Genomic DNA, 21,608 nt, shown 5'->3' with positions numbered 1-21,608 from the left:
GACTAATAGAACCAGTTGCACACACTGCTATGAGCTGAAATAATTTTTCAGAGCTAGATGCAGAAAAAATTTTGATTGAATTTGCATCCTGATGGAGGTTGCTATAGATGGACTAATAGAACAGGTCCCACACACTTCTGGAAGCCTAAATATTTTTTCAGAGCAAGATGCAGAAAAAAATTATATTGAATTTGCAACCAGATGGAAGTTAGCATAGATGGACTAATAGAACATGTCCCACACACTGCTAGAAGCCTAAATATTTTTTCAGGGCTAGATGCAGAAAAAAATTATATTGAATTTGCAACCGGATGGAGGTCAGTATAGATGGAATAATAGAACAAGTCCCACAGACTGCTAGAAGATGAAATATTTTTTCAGAGCTAGATGCAGAAAAAATTATATTGAATTTGCAACCTGATGGAGGTCAGTATAGATGGACTAATAGAACAAGTCCCACAAACTGCTAGAAGCCTAAATATTTTTTCAGAGCTAAATGCAGAAAAAAATTATATTGAATTTTCAACCTGATGGAGGTCAGTATAGATGGACTAATAGAACAAGTCCCACACACTGCTAGAAGCCTAAATATTTTTTCAGAGCTAGATGCCGAAAAAAATTATATTGAACATGCAACCTGAAGGAGGTCAGTATAGATGGACTAACAGAACAAGTACCACACACTGCTAGAAGCCTAAATATTTTTTTCAGAGCTAGATGCCGAAAAAAATTATATTGAACTTGCAACCTGATGGAGGTCAGTATAGATGGACTAATATAACAAGTCCCACAAACTGCTAGAAGCCTAAATATTTTTTCAGAGCTAGATGCCAAAAAAAATTATATTGAACATGCAACCTGATGGAAGCCAGTATAGATGGACTAATAGAACAAGTACCACACACTGCTAGAAGCCTAAATATTTTTTTCAGAGCTAGATGCAGAAAAAAATTATATTGAATTTGAAACCTGATGGAGGTCAGTACAGATGGACTAATAGAACAAGTCCCACACACTGCTACAAGATGAAATATTTTTTCAGAGCTAGATGCCGAAAAAAATTATATTGAACTTGCAACCGGATGGAGGTCAGTATAGATGGACTAATAGAACAAGTCCCACACACTGCTAGAAGCCTAATTATGTTTTTAGAGCTAGATGCAGAAAAAAATTATATTGAATTTGCAACCTGATGGATTTCAGTATAGATGGACTAATAGAACAAGTCCCACACACTGCTAGAAGCCTAAATATTTTTTCAGAGATTGATGCAGAAAAAAATTACTTTTAATTTGCAACTTGGTGGAGGTTAGTATAGATGGACTAATAGAACAAGTCCCACACACTGCTAGAAGCCTAAATATTTTTTCAGAGCTAGATGCAGAAAAAAATTATATTGAATTTGCAACCTGATGGAGGTCAGTATAGATAAACTAATAGAACAAGTCCCACACACTGCTAGAAGCCTAAATATTTTTTCAGAGCTAGATGCAGAAAAAAATTATATTGAATTTGAAACCTGAAGGAGGTCAGTACAGATTGACTAATAGAACAAGTCCCACACACTGCTACAAGCTGAAATATTTTTTCAGAGCTAGATGCAGGAAAAAATTAGATTGAATTTGCATCCTGATGGAGGTTACTAAAGATGGACTAATAGAAGAGGTCCCACACACTGCTAGAGGCCTAAATATTTTTTCAGAGTTAGATGCAGAAAAAAATTATATTGAATTTGCAACCTGATGGAGGTTAGTATAGATGGACTAATAGAACCAGTCCCACACACTGCTAGAAGCCTAAATATTTTTTCAGAGCTAGATGCAGAAAAAAATTATATTGAATTTGCATCCTGATGGAGGTCAGAACAGATGTAATAATAGAACAAGTCCCACACACTGCTAGATGATGAAATATTTTTTCAGAGCTAGATGCAGAAAAAAATTACATTGAATTTGCAACCTGATGGAGGTCAGTATAGATTGACTAATAGAACAAATCCCACACACTGCTAGAAGCCTAATTATTTTTTCAGAGCTAGATGCAGAAAAAAATTATATTGAATTTGCAACCTGATGGAGGTCAGTATAGATCGACTAATAGAACAAGTCCCACACACTGCTAGAAGCCTAAATATTTTTTCAGAGCTAGATGCAGAAAATAATTACTTTTAATTTGCAACCTGGTGGAGGTTATTATAGATGGAAAAATAGACCAAGTCCCAAACACTGCTGGAAGCCTAAATATATTTTCAGAGCTAGATGCAGAAACAAATTATATTGAATTTGCAACCTGATGGAGGTCAGTATAGATGGACTAATAGAACAAGTCCCACACACTGCTAGAAGCCTAAATATTTTTTCAGAGCTAGATGCAGAAAAAAATTATATTGAATTTGAAACCTGATGGAGGTCAGTATAGAGGGACTAATAGAACAAGGCCCACACACTGCAACAAGCTGAAATATTTTTTCAGAGCTAGATGCAGAAAAAAATTAGATTGAATTTGCAACCTGATGGAGGTTAGTATAGATGTACTAATAGAACATGTCCCACACACTGCTAGAAGCCTAAATATTTTTTCAGAGCTAGATGCAGAAAAAAATTATATTGAATTTGCAACCTGATGGAGGTCAGTATAGATGGACTAATAGAACAAGTCCCACACACTGCTAGAAGCCTAAATATTTTTTCAGATCTAGATGCAGAAAAAAATTAGATTGAATTTGCAACCTGGTGGAGGTTAGTATAGATGGACTAATAGAACAAGTCCCACACACTGCTAGAAGCCTAAATATTTTTTCAGAGCTAGATGCCGAAAAAAATTATATTGAATTTGCAACCTGATGGAGGTCAGTATAGATGTACTAATAGAACAAGTCCCACACACTGCTAGAAGCCTAAATATTTTTTCAGAGCTAGATGCAGGAAAAAATTATATTGAATTTGCAACCTGATGGAGGTCAGTATAGATGGACTAATAGAACAAGTCCCACACACTGCTAGAAGCCCAAATATTTTTTCAGAGCTAGATGCATAAAAAAAATATTTTTAGTTTGCAACCTGGTGGAGGTTAGTATAGATGGACTAATAGACCAAGTCCCACACACTGCTAGAAGCCTAAATATTTTTTCAGAGCTAAATGCAGAAAATAATTATATTGAATTTGCAACCGGATGGAGGTTAGTATAGATGGACTAATAGACCAATTCCCACACACTGCTAGAAGCCTAAATATTTTTTCAGGACTAGATGCCGAAAAAAATTATATTGAACTTGCAACCTGATGGAGGTCAGCATATATGGACAAATAGAACAAGTACCACACAGTGCTAGAAGCCTAAATATTTTTTCAGAGCTAGATGCAGAAAAAAATTATATTGAATTTGCAACCTGATTGAGGTCAGTATAGATGGACTAACAGAACAAGTCCCACACACTGCTAGAAGCCTAAATATTTTTTCAGAGCTAGCTGCAGAAAAAAATTATATTGAATTTGCAACCTGATGGAGGTCAGTATAGATGGACTAATAGAACAAGTCCCACACACTGCTAGAAGCCTAAATATTTTTTCAGAGCTAGATGCAGAAAAAAATTATATTGAATTTGAAACCTGATGGAGGTCAGTATAGAGGGACTAATAGAACAAGTCCCACACACTGCAACAAGCTGAAATATTTTTTCAGAGCTAGATGCAGAAAAAAATTAGATTGAATTTGCAACCTGGTGGAGGTTAGTATAGATGGACTAATAGAACAAGTCCCACACACTGCTAGAAGCCTAAATATTTTTTCAGAGCTAGATGGCGAAAAAATTATATTGAATTTGCAACCTGATGGAGGTCAGTATAGATGTACTAATAGAACAAGTCCCACACACTGCTATAAGCCTAAACATTTTTTCAGAGCTAGATGCAGGAAAAAATTATATTGAATTTGCAACCTGATGGAGGTCAGTATAGATGGACTAATAGAACAAGTCCCACACACTGCTAGAAGCCCAAATATTTTTTCAGAGCTAGATGCATAAAAAAATTATTTTTAGTTTGCAACCTGGTGGAGGTTAGTATAGATGGACTAATAGACCAAGTCCCACACACTGCTAGAAGCCTAAATATTTTTTCAGAGCTAAATGCAGAAAATAATTATATTGAATTTGCAACCGGATGGAGGTTAGTATAGATGGACTAATAGACCAATTCCCACACATTGCTAGAAGCCTAAATATTTTTTCAGGACTAGATGCCGAAAAAAATTATATTGAACTTGCAACCTGATGGAGGTCAGCATATATGGACAAATAGAACAAGTACCACACACTGCTAGAAGCCTAAAGATTTTTTCAGAGCTAGATGCAGAAAAAAATTATATTGAATTTGCAACCTGATTGAGGTCAGTATAGATGGACTAACAGAACAAGTCCCACACACTGCTAGAAGCCTAAATATTTTTTCAGAGCTAGATGCAGAAAAAAATTAGATTGAATTTGCAACCTGATGGAGGTTAGTATAGATGTACTAATAGAATATGTCCCACACACTGCTAGAAGCCTAAATATTTTTTCAGAGCTAGATGCAGAAAAAAATTATATTAAATTTGCAACGTGATGGAGGTCAGTATAGATGGACTAATAGAACAAGTCCCACACACTGCTAGAAGCCTAAATATTTTTTCAGAGCTAGATGCAGAAAAAAATTAGATTGAATTTGCAACCTGGTGGAGGTTAGTATAGATGGACTAATAGAACAAGTCCCACACACTGCTAGAAGCCTAAATATTTTTTCAGAGCTAGATGGCGAAAAAATTATATTGAATTTGCAACCTGATGGAGGTCAGTATAGATGTACTAATAGAACAAGTCCCACACACTGCTAGAAGCCTAAATATTTTTTCAGAGCTAGATGCAGGAAAAAATTATATTGAATTTGCAACCTGATGGAGGTCAGTATAGATGGACTAATAGAACATGTCCCACACACTGCTAGAAGCCCAAATATTTTTTCAGAGCTAGATGCATAAAAAAATTATTTTTAGTTTGCAACCTGGTGGAGGTTAGTATAGATGGACTAACAGACCAAGTCCCACACACTGCTAGAAGCCTAAATATTTTTTCAGAGCTAAATGCAGAAAATAATTATATTGAATTTGCAACCGGATGGAGGTTAGTATAGATGGACTAATAGACCAATTCCCACACACTGCTAGAAGCCTAAATATTTTTTCAGGACTAGATGCCGAAAAAAATTATATTGAACTTGCAACCTGATGGAGGTCAGCATATATGGACAAATAGAACAAGTACCACACACTGCTAGAAGCCGAAATATTTTTTCAGAGCTAGATGCAGGAAAAAATTAGATTGAATTTGCAACCTAATGGAGGTTAGTATAGATGTACTAATAGAACATGTCCCACACACTGCTAGAAGCCTAAATATTTTTTCGGAGCTAGATGCCGAAAAAAATTATATTGAATTTGCAACCTGATGGAGGTCAGTATAGATGGACTAATAGAACAAGTCCCACACACTGCTAGAAGCCTAAATATTTTTTCAGAGCTAGATGCAGAAAAAAAATAATTTTAATTTGCAACCTGGTGGAGGTTAGTATAGATGGACTAATAGGCCAAGTCCCACACACTGCTAGAAGCCTAAATATTTTTTCAAAGCTAGATGCAGAAAAAAATTATATTGAATTTGCAACCTGATGGAGGTCAGTATAGATGGACTAATAGAACAAGTCCCACACACTGCTAGAAGTCTAAATATTTTTTCAGAGCTAGATGCAGAAAAAAATTATATTGAATTTTCAACTTGATGGAATTCAGTATAGATGGACTAATAGAACAAGTCCCACACACTGCTAGAAGATGAAATATTTTTTCACAGCTAGATGCAGAGAAAAATTATATTGCATTTGCAACCTGATGGAGGTCAGTATAGATGGACTAATAGAACAAGTCCCACACACTGCTAGAAGCCTAAATATTTTTTCAGAGCTAGATGCAGAAAAGAATTATATTTAATTTGAAACCTGATGGAGGTCAGTATAGATGTATTAATAGAACAAGTCCCACACACTGCAACAAGCTGAAATATTTTTTCAGAGCTAGATGCAGAAAAAAATTAGATTGAATTTGCAACTTGATGGAGGTTAATATAGATGTACTAATAGAACATGTCCCACACACTGCTAGAAGCCTAAATATGTTTTCAGAGCTAGATGCAGAAAAAAATTATATTGACTTTGCAACCTGATGGTGGTCTTTATAGATGGGCTAATAGAACAAGTCCCACACACTGCTAGAAGACTAAATATTTTTCAGAGCTAGATGCAGAAAAAAATTTGATTGAATTTGCAACCTGATGGAGGTTAGTATAGATGGACTAATAGAACAAACCCCACACACTGCTAGAAGCCGAAATATTTTTTCAGAGCTAGATGCAGAAAAAAATTATATTGAATTTGCAACCAGATGGAGGCCAGTATAGAAGGACTAATAGAACAAGTCCCACACACTGCTAGAAGCTGAAATATTTTTTCAGAGCTGGATACAGAAGACAATTATATTTAACTTGCAACCTGATGGAGGTCAGTATAGATGGACTAATAGAACAAGTCCCACACACTGCTACAAGGTGAAATATTTTTTCAGAGCTAGATGCAGAAAAAAATTGGATTGAATTTGCAACCTGATGGAGGTTAGTATAGATGAACTAATTGAACAAGTCCCACACACTGCTAGAAGCCTAAACATTTTTTCAGAGCTAGATGCAGAAATAAATTATATTGAATTTGCAACCTGATGGAGGTGAGTATAGATGGACTAATAGAACAAGTTCCACTCACTGCTAGATGCCGAAATATTTTTTCAGAACTAGATGCAGAAAAAAATTATATTGAATTTGCAACCTGATGGATGTCAGTAGAGATGGACTAATAGAACAAGTCCCACACACTGCTACAAGCTGAAATATTTTTTTCAGAGCTAGATGCAGAATAAAATTATATTGAATTTGCAACCTGATGGAGGTCAGTATAGATGGACTAATAGAACAAGTTCCACACACTGCTAGAAGCTGAAATATTTTTTCAGAGCTAGATGCAGAAAACAATTATATTGAATTTGCAACCTGATGGAGGTCAGTATAGAAGGACAAATAGAACAAGTCCCACACCCTGGTAGAAGCTGAAATATTTATTCAGAGCTAGATGCAGAAGAAAATTATATTGAATTTGCAACCTGATGGAGGTCAGAATAGATGGACTAATAGAACAAATCCCACACACTGCTGGAAGCTGAAATTCTTTTTTCAGAGCTAGATGTAGAAAAAAATTATATTGAATTTGCAACCAGATGGAGGTCAGTATAGATGGACTAATAGAACAAGTCCCACACACTGCTACAAGCTGAAATATATTTTAAGAGCTAGATGCAGAAAAAAATTAGATTGAATTTGCAACCTGATGGAGGTTAGTATAGATATACTAACAGAGCAAGTCCCACACACTGGTAGAAGCCTAAATATTTTTTCAGAGCTAGATGCAGAAAAAAAATTATATTGAATTTGCAACCTGATGGAGGTAAGTATATATGGACTAATAGAACAAATTCCACACACTGCTAGAAGCCGAAATATTTTATCAGAGCTAGATGCAGTAAAAAATAATATTGAATTTGCAACCTGATGGAGGTCAGTATAGATGGACTAATAGAACAAGTCCCACACACTGCTAGAAGCTGAAATATTTTTTCAGAGCTAGATGCCGAAAAAAATTATATTGAATTTCCAACCTGATGGAGGTCAGTATCGATGGACTAATAGAACAAGTCCCACACACTGCTAGAAGCCTAAATATTTTTTCAGAGCTAGATGCAGAAAAAATTATATTGAATTTGCAACCTGATGGAGGTCAGTATAGATGAACTAATAGAACAAGTCCCACACACTGCTAGAAGCCTAAATATTTTTTCAGAGCTAGATGCAGAAAAAAATTATTTTTAATTTGCAACCTGGTGGAGGTTAGTATAGATGGACTAATAGACCAAGTCCCACACACTGCTAGAAGCCGAAATATTTTTTCAGAGCTAGATGCAGAAAAAAATTATATTGAATTTGCAACCTGATGGAGGTCAGTATAGATGGACTAATAGATCCAGTCCCACACACTGCTATGAGCTGAAATACTTTTTCAGAGCTAGATGCAGAAAAAAATTAGATTGAATTTGCATCCTGATGGAGGTTACTATAGATGGACTAATAGAACAGGTCCCACACACTGCAAGAAGCCTAAATAATTTTTCATAGCAAGAGGCAGAAAAAAATTATATTGAATTGCAACCAGATGGAGGTTAGTATAGATGGACTAATAGAACATGTCCCACACACTGCTAGAAGCCTAAATATTTTTTCAGGGCTAGATGAAGAAAAAAATTATATTGAATTTGCAACCTGATGGAGGTCAGTATATATGGACTAATAGAACAAGTCCCACACACGGCTAGAAGCCTAAATATTTTTTCAGAGCTAGAGGCAGAAAAAAATTATATTGAATTTTCAACCTGATGGAGGTCAGTATAGATGGACTAATTGAAAATGTCCCACACACTGCAACAAGCTGAAATATTTTTTCGGAGCTAGATCCAGAAAAAAATTAGATTGAATTTGCAACCTGATGGAGGTTAGTATAGATGTACTAATATAACATATCCCACACACTGCTAGAAGCCTAAATATTTTTTCAAAGCTAGATGCAGAAAAAAATTATATTGAATTTGCAACCTGATGGAGGTTAGTATGGATGGACTAAAAGACCAAGTCCCACGCACTGCTAGAAGCCTAAATATTTTTTTAGAGCTAGATGCCGAAAAAAATTATATTGAATTTCCAACCTGATGGAGGTCAGTATCGATGGACTAATAGAACAAGTCCCACACACTGCTAGAAGCCTAAATATTTTTTCAGAGCTAGATGCAGAAAAAAATTATATTGAATTTGCAACCTGATGGAGGTCAGTATAGATGAACTAATAGAACAAGTCCCACACACTGCTAGAAGCCTAAATATTTTTTCAGAGCTAGATGCAGAAAAAAATTATTTTTAATTTGCAACCTGGTGGAGGTTAGTATAGATGGACTAATAGACCAAGTCCCACACACTGCTAGAAGCCGAAATATTTTTTCAGAGCTAGATGCAGAAAAAAATTATATTGAATTTGCAACCTGATGGAGGTCAGTATAGATGGACTAATAGAACCAGTCCCACACACTGCTATGAGCTGAAATATTTTTTCAGAGCTAGATGCATTAAAAAATTAGATTGAATTTGCATCCTGATGGAGGTTACTATAGATGGACAAATAGAACAAGTCCCACACACTGCTAGAAGCCTAAATATTTTTTCAGAGCTAGATGCAGAAAAAAATATTTTTAATTTGCAACCTGGTGGAGGTTAGTATAGATGGACTAATAGACCAAGTTCCAGACACTGCTAGGAGCCTAAATATTTTTTCAGAGCTAGATGAAGAAAAAAATTAGATTCAATTTGCAACCTGATGGAGGTTAGTATAGATGGACTAATAGAACAAGTCCCACACACTGCTAGAAGCCTAAATATTTTTTCAGAGTTAGATGCAGAAAAAAATTATAATGAATTTGCAACCTGATGGAGGTTAGTATAGATGGACTAATAGAACAAGTCCCACACACTGCTAGAAGCCTAAATATTTTTTCATAGCTAGATGCAGAAAAAAATTATATTGAATTTGCAACCTGATGGAGGTCAGTATAGATGGACTAATAGAACAAGTCCCAAACACTGCTAGAAGATGAAATATTTTTTCAGAGCTAGATGCAGAAAAAAAACATATTGAATTTGCAACCTGATGGAGGTCAGTATAGATGGACTAATAGAACAAGTCCCACACACTGCTAGAAGCCTAATTATTTTTTCAGAGCTAGATGCAGAAAAAATTATATTGAATTTCCAACCTGATGGAGGTCAGTATAGATGGACTAATAGAACAAGTCCCACACACTGCAACAAGCTGAAATATTTTTTCAGAGCTAGATGCAGAAAAAAAATTTGATTGAATTTGCAACCTGATGGAGGTTAGTATAGATGGACTATTATACCAAGTCCCACACACTGCTAGAAGCGTAAATATTTTTTCAGATCTAGATGCCGAAAAAAATTATATTGAATTTGCAACCTGATGGAGGTCAGTATAGATGGACTAATAGAACAAGTCCCACACACTGCTAGAAGCCTAAATATTTTTTCAGAGCTAGATGCAGAAAAAAATTAGATTGAATTTGCAACCTGATGGAGGTTAGTATAGATGTACTAATAGAACAAGTCCCACACACTGCTAGAAGCCTAAATATTTTTTCAGAGCTAGATGCAGAAAAAAATTATATTAAATTTGCAATGTGATGGAGGTCAGTATAGATGGACTAATAGAACAAGTCCCACACACTGCTAGAAGCCTAAATATTTTTTCAGAGCTAGATGCAGAAAAAAATTAGATTGAATTTGCAACCTGGTGGAGGTTAGTATAGATGGACTAATAGAACAAGTCCCACACACTGCTAGAAGCCTAAATATTTTTTCAGAGCTAGATGGCGAAAAAATTATATTGAATTTGCAACCTGATGGAGGTCAGTATAGATGTACTAATAGAACAAGTCCCACACACTGCTAGAAGCCTAAATATTTTTTCAGAGCTAGATGCAGGAAAAAATTATATTGAATTTGCAACCTGATGGAGGTCAGTATAGATGGACTAATAGAACAAGTCCCACACACTGCTAGAAGCCCAAATATTTTTTCAGAGCTAGATGCATAAAAAAATTATTTTTAGTTTGCAACCTGGTGGAGGTTAGTATAGATGGACTAATAGACCAAGTCCCACACACTGCTAGAAGCCTAAATATTTTTTCAGAGCTAAATGCAGAAAATAATTATATTGAATTTGCAACCGGATGGAGGTTAGTATAGATGGACTAATAGACCAATTCCCACACACTGCTAGAAGCCTAAATATTTTTTCAGGACTAGATGCCGAAAAAAATTATATTGAACTTGCAACCTGATGGAGGTCAGCATATATGGACAAATAGAACAAGTACCACACACTGCTAGAAGCCTAAATATTTTTTCAGAGCTAGATGCAGAAAAAAATTATATTGAATTTGCAACCTGATTGAGGTCAGTATAGATGGACTAACAGAACAAGTCCCACACACTGCTAGAAGCCTAAATATTTTTTCAGAGCTAGCTGCAGAAAAAAATTATATTGAATTTGCAACCTGATGGAGGTCAGTATAGATGGACTAATAGAACAAGTCCCACACACTGCTAGAAGCCTAAATATTTTTTCAGAGCTAGATGCAGAAAAAAATTATATTGAATTTGAAACCTGATGGAGGTCAGTATAGAGGGACTAATAGAACAAGTCCCACACACTGCAACAAGCTGAAATATTTTTTCAGAGCTAGATGCAGAAAAAAATTAGATTGAATTTGCAACCTGATGGAGGTTAGTATAGATGTACTAATAGAACATGTCCCACACACGGCTAGAAGCCGAAATATTTTTTCAGAGCTAGATGCAGAAAAAAATTATATTGAATTTGCAACCTGATGGAGGTCAGTATAGATGGACTAATAGATCCAGTCCCACACACTGCTATGAGCTGAAATATTTTTTCAGAGCTAGATGCAGAAAAAAATTAGATTGAATTTGCATCCTGATGGAGGTTACTATAGATGGACTAATAGAACAGGTCCCACACACTGCAAGAAGCCTAAATAATTTTTCATAGCAAGAGGCAGAAAAAAATTATATTGAATTGCAACCAGATGGAGGTTAGTATAGATGGACTAATAGAACATGTCCCACACACTGCTAGAAGCGTAAATATTTTTTCAGGGCTAGATGAAGAAAAAAATTATATTGAATTTGCAACCTGATGGAGGTCAGTATAGATGGACTAATAGAACAAGTCCCACACACTGCTAGAAGATGAAATATTTTTTCAGAGCTAGATGCAGAAAAAAATTATATTGAATTTGCAACCTGATGGAGGTCAGTATATATGGACTAATAGAACAAGTCCCACACACGGCTAGAAGCCTAAATATTTTTTCAGAGCTAGAGGCAGAAAAAAATTATATTGAATTTTCAACCTGATGGAGGTCAGTATAGATGGACTAATAGAAAATGTCCCACACACTGCAACAAGCTGAAATATTTTTTCGGAGCTAGATGCAGAAAAAAATTAGATTGAATTTGCAACCTGATGGAGGTTAGTATAGATGTACTAATATAACATATCCCACACACTGCTAGAAGCCTAAATATTTTTTCAAAGCTAGATGCAGAAAAAAATTATATTGAATTTGCAACCTGATGGAGGTTAGTATGGATGGACTAAAAGACCAAGTCCCACGCACTGCTAGAAGCCTAAATATTTTTTTAGAGCTAGATGCCGAAAAAAATTATATTGAATTTCCAACCTGATGGAGGTCAGTATCGATGGACTAATAGAACAAGTCCCACACACTGCTAGAAGCCTAAATATTTTTTCAGAGCTAGATGCAGAAAAAAATTATATTGAATTTGCAACCTGATGGAGGTCAGTATAGATGAACTAATAGAACAAGTCCCACACACTGCTAGAAGCCTAAATATTTTTTCAGAGCTAGATGCAGAAAAAAATTATTTTTAATTTGCAACCTGGTGGAGGTTAGTATAGATGGACTAATAGACCAAGTCCCACACACTGCTAGAAGCCGAAATATTTTTTCAGAGCTAGATGCAGAAAAAAATTATATTGAATTTGCAACCTGATGGAGGTCAGTATAGATGGACTAATAGAACCAGTCCCACACACTGCTATGAGCTGAAATATTTTTTCAGAGCTAGATGCAGAAAAAAATTAGATTGAATTTGCATCCTGATGGAGGTTACTATAGATGGACTAATAGAACAGGTCCCACACACTGCAAGAAGCCTAAATAATTCTTCATAGAAAGATGCAGAAAAAAATTATATTGAATTGCAACCAGATGGAGGTTAGTATAGATGGACTAATAGAACATGTCCCACACACTGCTAGAAGCCTAAATATTTTTTCAGGGCTAGATGCAGAAAAAAATTATATTGAATTTGCAACCTGATGGAGGTCAGTATAGATGGACTAATAGAACAAGTCCCACACACTGCTAGAAGATGAAATATTTTTTCAGAGCTAGATGCAGAAAAAAATTATATTGAATTTGCAACCTGATGGAGGTCAGTATAGATGGACTAATAGAACAAGTCCCACACACGGCTAGAAGCCTAAATATTTTTTCAGAGCTAGATGCAGAAAAAAATTATATTGAATTTTCAACCTGATGGAGGTCAGTATAGATGGACTAATAGAAAAAGTCCCACACACTGCAACAAGCTGAAATATTTTTTCGGAGCTAGATGCAGAAAAAAATTAGATTGAATTTGCAACCTGATGGAGGTTAGTATAGATGTACTAATATAACATATCCCACACACTGCTAGAAGCCTAAATATTTTTTCAAAGCTAGATGCAGAAAAAAATTATATTGAATTTGCAACCTGATGGAGGTTAGTATGGATGGACTAAAAGACCAAGTCCCACTCACTGCTAGAAGCCTAAATATTTTTTTAGAGCTAGATGCCGAAAAAAATTATATTGAATTTGCAACCTGATGGAGGTCAGTATAGATGGACAAATAGAACAAGTCCCACACACTGCTAGAAGCCTAAATATTTTTTCAGAGCTAGATGCAGAAAAAAATATTTTTAATTTGCAACCTGGTGGAGGTTAGTATAGATGGACTAATAGACCAAGTTCCAGACACTGCTAGGAGCCTAAATATTTTTTCAGAGCTAGATGAAGAAAAAAATTAGATTCAATTTGCAACCTGATGGAGGTTAGTATAGATGGACTAATAGAACAAGTCCCAAACACTGCTAGAAGCCTAAATATTTTTTCAGAGCTAGATGCAGAAAAAAATTATAATGAATTTGCAACCTGATGGAGGTTAGTATAGATGGACTAATAGAACAAGTCCCACACACTGCTAGAAGCCTAAATATTTTTTCAGAGCTAGATGCCGAAAAAAAATTATATTGAACTTGCAACCTGATGGAGGTCAGTATAGATGGTCTAATAGAACAAGTCCCACACACTGCTAGAAGCCTAAATATTTTTTCAGAGCTAGATACAGAAAAAAATTATATTGAATTTGCAACCTGATGGAGGTCAGTATAGATGGACTAATAGAACAAGTCCCACACACTGCTAGAAGCCTAAATATTTTTTCAGAGCTAGATGCAGAAAAAAATTATTTTTAGTTTGCAACCTGTTGGAGGTTAGTAGAGATGGACTAATAGACCAAGTCCCACACACTGCTAGAATCCTAAATATTTTTTCAGAGCTAGATGCAGAAAAAAATTATATTGAATTTTAAACCTGAAGGAGTTCAGTATAGATGGACTATTAGTATAAGTCCCACACACTGCTAGAAGCTGAAATATTTTTTCAGAGCTAGATGCAGAAAAAAATTATATTGAATTTGCAACCTGATGGAGGTCAGTATAGATGGACTAATAGAACAAGTCCCACACACTGCAAGAAGCCTAATTATTTTTTCAGAGCTAGATGCAGAAAAAAATTATATTGAATCTGCAACCTGATGGAGGTCAGTATAGATGGACTAATAGAACAAGTCCCACACAATGCAACAAGCTGAAATATTTTTTCAGAGATAGATGCAGAAAAAAATTAGATTGAATTTGCAACCTAATGGAGGTTAGTATAGATGTACTAATAGAACATGTCTCACACACTGTTAGAAGCCTAAATAGTTTTTCAGAGCTAGATGCAGAAAAAAATTATATTGAATTTGCAACCTGATGGCAGTTAGCATAGATGGACTAATAGACCAAGTCCCACACACTGCTAGAAGCCTAATTATGTTTTTAGAGCTAGATGCAGAAAAAAATTATATTGAATTTGCTACCTGATGGAGGTCAGTATAGATGGACTAATACAACAAGTCCCACACACTGCTAGAAGCCTAAATATTTTTTCAAAGCTAGATGCAGAAAAAAATTATATTGAATTTGTAACCTGATGGAGGTTAGTATGGATGGACTAAAAGACCAAGTCCCACTCACTGCTAGAAGCCTAAATATTTTTTTAGAGCTAGATGCCGAAAAATATTATATTGAATTTGCAACCTGATGGAGGTCAGTATAGATGGACAAATAGAACAAGTCCCACACACTGCTAGAAGCCTAAATATTTTTTCAGAGCTAGATGCAGAAAAAAATATTTTTAATTTGCAACCTGGTGGAGGTTAGTATAGATGGACTAATAGACCAAGTTCCAGACACTGCTAGGAGCCTAAATATTTTTTCAGAGCTAGATGAAGAAAAAAATTAGATTCAATTTGCAACCTGATGGAGGTTAGTATAGATGGACTAATAGAACAAGTCCCACACACTGCTAGAAGCATAAATATTTTTTCAGAGCTAGATGCAGAAAAAAATTATAATGAATTTGCAACCTGATGGAGGTTAGTATAGATGGACTAATAGAACAAGTCCCACACACTGCTAGAAGCCTAAATATTTTTTCAGAGCTAGATGCAGAAAAAAATTATATTGAATTTGCAACCTGATGGAGGTCAGTATAGATGGACTAATAGAACAAGTCCCAAACACTGCTAGAAGATGAAATATTTTTTCAGAGCTAGATGCAGAAAAAAAACATATTGAATTTGCAACCTGATGGAGGTCAGTATAGATGGACTAATAGAACAAGTCCCACACACTGCTAGAAGCCTAATTATTTTTTCAGAGCTAGATGCAGAAAAAATTATATTGAATTTCCAACCTGATGGAGGTCAGTATAGATGGACTAATAGAACAAGTCCCACACACTGCAACAAGCTGAAATATTTTTTCAGAGCTAGATGCAGAAAAAAAATTAGATTGAATTTGCAACCTGATGGAGGTTAGTATAGATGGACTATTATACCAAGTCCCACACACTGCTAGAAGCGTAAATATTTTTTCAGATCTAGATGCCGAAAAAAATTATATTGAATTTGCAACCTGATGGAGGTCAGTATAGATGGACTAATAGAACAAGTCCCACACACTGCTAGAAGCCTAAATATTTTTTCAGAGCTAGATGCCGAAAAAAATTATATTGAATTTGCAACCTGATGGAGGTCAGTATAAATGGACTAATAGAACAAGTCCCACACACTGCTAGAAGCCTAAATATTTTTTCAGAGCTAGAAGCCGAAAAAAATTATATTGAACTTGCAACCTGATGGAGGTCAGTATAGATGGACTAATAGAACAAGTCCCACACACTGCTAGAAGCCTAATTATGTTTTTAGAGCTAGATGCAGAAAAAAATTATATTGAATTTTCAACCTGATGGAGGTCAGTATAGATGGACTAATAGAACAAGTCCCACACACTGCTAGAAGCCTCAATATTTTTTCAGAGCTAGATGCAGAAAAAAATTACTTTTAATTTGCAACCTGGTGGAGGTTAGTATAGATGGACTAATAGACCAAGTCCCACACACTGCTAGAAGCCTAAATATTTTTTCAGAGCTAGATGTAGAAAAAAATTATATTGAATTTGCAACCTGATGGAGGTCAGTATAGATGGACTAATAGAACAAGTCCCACACACTGCTAGAAGCCTAAATATTTTTTCAGAGCTAGATGCAGAAAAAAATTATTTTTAGTTTGCAACCTGGTGGAGGTTAGTAGAGATGGACTAATAGACCAAGTCCCACACACTGCTAGAATCCTAAATATTTTTTCAGAGCTAGATGCAGAAAAAAATTATATTGAATTTTAAACCTGAAGGAGTTCAGTATAGATGGACTATTAGTATAAGTCCCACACACTGCTACAAGCTGAAATATTTTTTCAGAGCTAGATGCAGAAAAAAATTATATTGAATTTGCAACCTGATGGAGGTCAGTATAGATGGACTAATAGAACAAGTCCCACACACTGCAAGAAGCCTAATTATTTTTTCAGAGCTAGATGCAGAAAAAAATTATATTGAATCTGCAACCTGATGGAGGTCAGTATAGATGGACTAATAGAACAAGTCCCACACAATGCAACAAGCTGAAATATTTTTTCAGAGATAGATGCAGAAAAAAATTAGATTGAATTTGCAACCTAATGGAGGTTAGTATAGATGTACTAATAGAACATGTCTCACACACTGTTAGAAGCCTAAATAGTCTTTCAGGGCTAGATGCCAAAAAAAATTATATTGAACTTGCAACCTGATGGAGGTCAGTATAGATGGACTAATAGAACAAGTCCCACACACTGCTAGAAGCCTAATTATGTTTTTAGAGCTAGATGCAGAAAAAAATTATATTGAATTTGCTACCTGATGGAGGTCAGTATAGATGGACTAATACAAGTCCCACACACTGCTAGAAGCCTAAATATTTTTTCAGAGCTAGATGCAGAAAAAAATTATATTGAATTTGCAACCTGATGGATGTCAGTAGAGATGGACTAATAGAATAAGTCCCACACACTGCTAGAAGCCTAATCATGTTTTTAGAGCTAGATGCAGAAAAAAATTATATTGAATTTGCAACCTGATGGAGGTCAGTATAGATGGACTAATAGAACAAGTTCCACACACTGCTAGAAGCTGAAATATTTTTTCAGAGCTAGATGCAGAAAACAATTATATTGAATTTGCAACCTGATGGAGGTCAGTATAGAAGGACAAATAGAACAAGTCCCACACCCTGCTAGAAGCTGAAATATTTATTCAGAGCTAGATGCAGAAGAAAATTATATTGAATTTGTAACCTGATGGAGGTCAGTACAGATGGACTAATAGAACAAGTCCCACACACTGCTACAAGCTGAAATATTTTTTCAGAGCTAGATGCAGAAAAAAATTAGATTTAATTTGCAACCTGATGGAGGTTAGTATAGATATACTAATAGAGCAAGTCCCACACACTGCTAAAAGCCTAAATATTTTTTCAGAGCTAGATGCAGAAAAAAATTATATTGAATTTGCAACCTGATGGAGGTAAGTATATATGGACTAATAGAACAAATTCTACACACTGCTAGAAGCCGAAATATTTTATCAGAGCTAGATGCAGTAAAAAATTATATTGAATTTGCAACCTGATGGAGGTCAGTATAGATGGACTAATAGAACAAGTCACACACACTGCTAGAAACTGATATATTTTTTCAGAGCTAGATGTAGAAAAAAATGATATTGAATTTGCATCCTAATGGAGGTCAGTATAGATGGACAAATAGAACAAGTTCCACACATTGCTAGAAGCTGAAATATTTTTTCAGAGCTAGATGCCGAAAAAAATTATATTGAATTTCCAACCTGATGGAGGTCAGTATCGATGGACTAATAGAACAAGTCCCACACTCTGCTAGAAGCCTAAATATTTTTTCAGAGTTAGATGCAGAAAAAAATTATATTGAATTTGCAACCTGATGGAGGTCAGAATAGATGAACTAATAGAACAAGTCCCACACACTGCTAGAAGCCTAAATATTTTTTCAGAGCTAGATGCAGAAAAAAATTATTTTTAATTTGCAACCTGGTGGAGGTTAGTATAGATGGACTAATAGACCAAGTCCCACACACTGCTAGAAGCCGAAATATTTTTTCAAAGCTAGATGCAGAAAAAAATTATATTGAATTTGCAACCTGATGGAGGTCAGTATAGATGGACTAATAGAACCAGTCCCACACACTGCTATGAGCTGAAATATTTTTTCAGAGCTAGATGCAGAAAAAAATTAGATTGAATTTGCATCCTGATGGAGGTTAGTATAGATGGACTAATAGAACATGTCCCACACACTGCTAGAAGCCTAAATATTTTTTCAGGGCTAGATGCAGAAAAAAATTATATTGAATTTGCAACCTGATGGAGGTCAGTATAGATGGACTAATAGAACAAGTCCCACACACTGCTAGAAGCCTAAATATTTTTTCAGAGCTAGATGCCGAAAAAAATTATATTGAACTTGCAACCTGATGGAGTTCTGTATAGATGGACTAATAGAACAAGTCCCACACACTGCTAGAAGCCTAATTATGTTTTTAGAGCTAGATGCAGAAAAAAATTATATTGAATTTTCAACCTGATGGAGGTCAGTATAGATGGACTAATAGAACAAGTCCCACACACTGCTAGAAGCCTAAATATTTTTTCAGAGCTAGAAGCAGAAAAAAATTACTTTTAATTTGCAACCTGGTGGAGGTTAGTATAGATGGACTAATAGACCATGTCCCACACACTGCTAGAAGCCTAAATATTTTTTCAGAGCTAGATGCAGAAAAAAATTATATTGAATTTGCAACCTGATGGAGGTCAGTATAGATGTACTAATAGAACAAGTCCCACACACTGCTGGAAGCCTAAATATTTTTTCAGAGCTAGATGCAGAAAAAAATTATATTGAATTTGAAACCTGAAGGAGGTCAGTATAGATGGACTAATAGAACAAGTCCCACACACTGATAGAAGCCTAAATATTTTTTCAGAGCTCGATGCAGAAAAAAATTATATTGAATTTGAAATCTGAAGGAGGTCAGTATACATGGACTAATAGAACAAGTCCCACACACTGCTACAAGCTGAAATATTTTTTCAGAGCTAGATGCAGGAAAAAATTATATTGAATTTGCATCCTGATGGAGGTTACTAAAGATGGACTAATAGAAAAGGTCCCACACACTGCTAGAGGCCTAAATATTTTTTCAGAGTTAGATGCAGAAAAAAATTATATTGAATTTGCATCCTGATGGAGGTCAGTATAGATGGACTAATAGAACAAGTCCCACACACTGCTAGAAGCCTAAATATTTTTTCAGAGCTAGATGCAGAAAAAAATTATATTGAATTTGCAACCTGATGGAGGTCAGTATAGATGGACTAATAGAACAAGTCCCACTCAATGCTAGAAGCCTAAATATTTTTTCAGAGCTAGATGCAGAAAAAAATTATATTGAATTTACAACCTGATGGAGGTTAGTATAGATGGACTAATAGACAAAGTCCCACACACTGCTAGAAGCCTAAATATTTTTTCAGAGCTAGATGCAGGAAAAAATTATATTGAATTTGCATCCTGATGGAGGTTACTAAAGATGGACTAATAGAAGAGGTCCCACACACTGCTAGAGGCCTAAATATTTTTTCCGAGTTAGATGCAGAAAGAAATTATATTGAATTTGCATCCTGATGGAGGTCATTATAGATGGACTAATAGAACAAGTTCCACACACTGCTAGAAGCCTAAATATTTTTTCAGAGCTAGATGCAGAAAAAAATTATATTGAATTTGCAACCTGATGGAGGTCAGTATAGATGGACTAATAGAACAAGTCCCACTCAATGCTAGAAGCCTAAATATTTTTTCAGAGCTAGATGCAGAAAAAAATTATATTGAATTTGCAACCTGATGGAGGTCAGTATAGATGGACTAATAGAACAAGTCCCACACACTGCTAGAAGCTTAAATATTTTTTCAGAGCTAGATGCAGAAAAAAATTATTTTTAGTTTGCAACCTGGTGGAGGTTAGTATAGATGGACTAATAGACCAAGTCCCACACACTGCTAGAAGCCTAAATATTTTTTCAGAGCTAGATACAGAAAAAAATTATATTGAATTTTAAAACTGAAGGAGGTCAGTATAGATGGACTAATAGAACAAGTCCCACACACTGCTACAAGCTGACATATTTTTTCAGAGCTAGATGCAGAAAAAAATTAGATTGAATTTGCAACCTAATGGAGGTTAGTATAGATGTACTAATAGAACATGTCCCACACACTGCTAGAAGCCTAAATAGTTTTTCAGAGCTAGATGCAGAAAAAAATTATATTAAATTTGCAACCTGATGGAGGTTAGTATAGATGGACTAATAGACCAAGTCCCACACACTGCTAGAAACCTAAATATTTTTTCAGAGCTAGATGCCGAAAAAAATTATATTGAACTTGCAGCCTGATGGAGGTCAGTATAGATGAACTAATAGAACAAGTCCCACACACTGCTAGAAGCCTAATTATGTTTTTAGAGCTAGATGCAGAAAAAAATTATATTGAATTTGCAACCTGATGGAGGTCAGTATAGATGGACTAATAGAACAAGTCCCACACACTGCTAGAAGCCTAAATATTTTTTCAGAGCTAGATGCAGAAAAAAATTATTTTTAATTTGCAACCTGGTGGAGGTTAGTATAGATGGACTAATAGAATAAGTCCCACACACTGCTAGAAGATGAAATATTTTTTCAGAGCTAGATGCAGAAAAAAATTATATTGAATTTGCAACCTGATGGAGGTCAGTATAGATGGACTAATAGAACAAGTCCCACACATTGATAGAAGCCTAAATATTTTTTCAGAGCTCGATGCAGAAAAAAATTATATTGAATTTGAAATCTGAAGGAGGTCAGTATAGATGGACTAATAGAACAAGTCCCACACACTGCTACAAGCTGAAATATTTTTTCAGAGCTAG

The sequence above is a fragment of the Phyllobates terribilis genome, unplaced genomic scaffold (assembly GCF_046119375.1).
Source record: "Phyllobates terribilis strain yellow unplaced genomic scaffold, ASM4611937v1 Scaffold_2__4_contigs__length_985480577, whole genome shotgun sequence".
In the NCBI taxonomy this organism is placed as follows: domain Eukaryota; kingdom Metazoa; phylum Chordata; class Amphibia; order Anura; family Dendrobatidae; genus Phyllobates; species Phyllobates terribilis.
This window is presented reverse-complemented; position numbering follows the sequence as displayed.